This window comes from Abramis brama (genome assembly GCF_963993115.1).
Source record: "Abramis brama genome assembly, chromosome: 24".
Classification (NCBI taxonomy): Eukaryota; Metazoa; Chordata; class Actinopteri; order Cypriniformes; family Leuciscidae; genus Abramis; species Abramis brama.
Genome location: NC_139986.1, coordinates 6,001,999 through 6,004,633, shown reverse-complemented (window position 1 = coordinate 6,004,633; position 2,635 = coordinate 6,001,999). Strand labels below are relative to the sequence as shown.

At 37.3% G+C, this 2,635-nt stretch overlaps 1 long non-coding RNA gene across 1 annotated transcript; it reads right to left on the bottom strand.

The window, feature by feature from the left end:
• Nucleotides 1-1,552: 1,552 nt before the first annotated feature.
• Nucleotides 1,553-1,889, bottom strand: LOC311075528. The gene is made up of 3 exons (XR_014604512.1): nucleotides 1,859-1,889; nucleotides 1,698-1,756; nucleotides 1,553-1,614 (listed from the first exon to the last, which is right to left on the bottom strand). It is a non-coding gene; the product is annotated as an uncharacterized lncRNA (long non-coding RNA).
• Between the last annotated feature and the right edge of the window lie 746 nt (nucleotides 1,890-2,635).

Here is a 2,635-nt window from a genome sequence, read left to right as displayed (position 1 = left end):
AAATGGGCTTTTTAAATCGCATACTTTCAGAGATATATCACCTAACCTGGCAAATGACCGCTTTATTAATTCATTGTTATCACTAAATTAACCCTTTAACTAGTGTCACCTTTTTTTCGCATAAACATGAAAATCACTATCCAAACTTAAATGGTTGTAATTCAAGAATGCTTTGGAATTTAGACCTATGGTTGGTCTTGTTTTAATTTGTCAGATTATTGTTGAAGTGAAATAAATTATGAAAGTGAAACAGAAAAAAGTTATATAAGTTTGAGTTTATTAAAATGTACAAATTTAAAATATATATATTACAAAATATATTTTACTCTAGAACTGCAAGAAAATGAAAGCAAAAAATCTGAACAAGTTGTGTTCCACATTTTAGGTTGATATGTTGATATCTCGCTTCCTCACCCTTTCTGCCGTGTGCTCTAACGTTACACGGTTTGGAGCTGCGCGCTCTTGCTCGCTCGCTCTAGATTTCGGGTGATTTTAGCTAATTTGTGGGCATCAGGGAGCCGCTATCAATATGCGGGAGACTCCTGGATCTTCCGGGAGACATGGGATGTCTGCTCTAGAGATATTAAAAACTAGAAACTACTTTTTAGTTCATTTAACCGCTTTTGAATTTGAACCGGTATCGTTCAATTCTATGACAGCTGTGTTGCGTTCAGTCCAAGATGGCGGAGCTGCAGCTCTGCGCATGGGTGAGTTCGTTGCAATGGAACGTTCAATTGAGTTTCGCCTCTTGGTACTTCTATACTCTTTGACTTAGTCTTGTTTAGCCAGACCTATCCCTAGACTCTATTGCAGCTTTTCTTGACCAAGGACCACCCAAGAGGACGTTTTACTGACATGTAACGCAACCAATCACAGTTCGTTTTGTTCTGCGTCATGTTTAGGGGCGTGATAATATATGATGTTGATGTCCCTACAATAACAGACTGGCTGCATCTAATAAATTATTCATTTAAGAACGTTAAGCAAGTTTACGGCAACAATGGAGCCGCGAACTTCAAATACTTTTGAAAATCCCGCGTTTAGTTGATCCTGGTAAGCGCTCATTGTCACAGTTGTAAGCACAATAGCATTCTTCTTCCACGAGGGGTTTTGGTGTCATGGCATTTGTTTCCAGGCGAACCGATAAAGAACACGACACTCACATCTCCCAAACATCCTGTAGAATTCAACCAATCAGATCGCGACTTTGAAACTCCTGAAGTGTTTCCAGAAAAGTGTGACATATGCATCAGTCCCGTTTCCTGGATGCAAACGTGTCCACCAACACAAATGTGCTCAGTTCTTCTTCAGAGAAGATCGCAGTTCCAACACTATATAAAAATATAATAGGGAGAGAGAGAGAGGAGAAAATTACACAAGCATCAAATTGTTTTTAATCTCCATCATACTATAATTCAGAATATATATATTTGTAACACCCTTTTGTCAGCACATTCAAACATTTCAGTTGAACTGTAAACTAAATTATGCCAGATTAAATTTTAATACTTACATTTCCTTAATTCTCTCCAAAAATGCTGAGATTCGTATAGGCTTAACTGCAATCAGGGATTTAGGCTAGCCAATTTCAACTTGTTTGCAGTGAAGGGACAGCTGTTTGAGACAAATACACAGTAAGATACATGATGCAAGAAATCCTCATGTGATCTTTTTCTTTCCCTCAGTAGTTAACCTACCTGTGCGCTGATAGGCTATGCTTATTAGGCACCTTCCTGGTCAGGTCGGACTCCTTGGCCTAAAAATAGATCAAAAGAATGCAGAAATAAAAACTTAAGTTGTTTAGAATGCTTGATTTGATATGAATTAATGATTTAGTGAGTTTTACTGCAATGCTTACCTGAATAAATTAAATCTGGTGAGACTGAACACAGTGGTCGGTGGAAAATGGTCCATCTTCTGATTGGTTCATTTGCTGTGTAATAAATATTAGACATAATGCAAAGGTCACTTATTTGATATAAAGTTAGCACATGTAAGTTATTGTATGCTAACAGTTACCTAGCCTGCACATCACTGGCTCAAGAGCACTTATGACATATTGCTAATCATTTCAGCAAACTTTCAAATCCACTACTACGACTACATTTTATACGTAACGTTAATCAAATTAATAAAGAGTAGACGATTTTTAAAACACCCTTACAGATAACATTTTGTGTATTGTAAGTCGAGTAGCACTAAGTTACAATCTAGGTGCGGTCACGTTTACCATTGCTTGGCGAAATTTTGCGTGTAAAATCCATTTATTAATAAAGGTCTCTTCATTATCTGGAATTTCGTGTGAAAGTGGAAAAAAAATTATGCCGATTTTGAATCGGGGTTTCCACGCAAATTTGCAGCATTGATCAACATAAAGCTGCTTGGTTTAGCCGTGCTTCAGCTAACTTTAACGTTACACTATTGACAATAGTCGAGTTTTTTGCCTGCAAAATCTCGTCGTAACCTAGCTTTTAAACCAGTATTAAAATAACAGTAGCAGGAAATATTGTTTTTGTAAATGAACATGAGTAAAAAAAATATAATTCAAGTACAGCGAGCTTACCTCAAGAACCTTGAGCATCACCGGCGTGATTCGGCGCGAATCATCTTCTCCCTGGTAAAGAGGTGGTTTTCA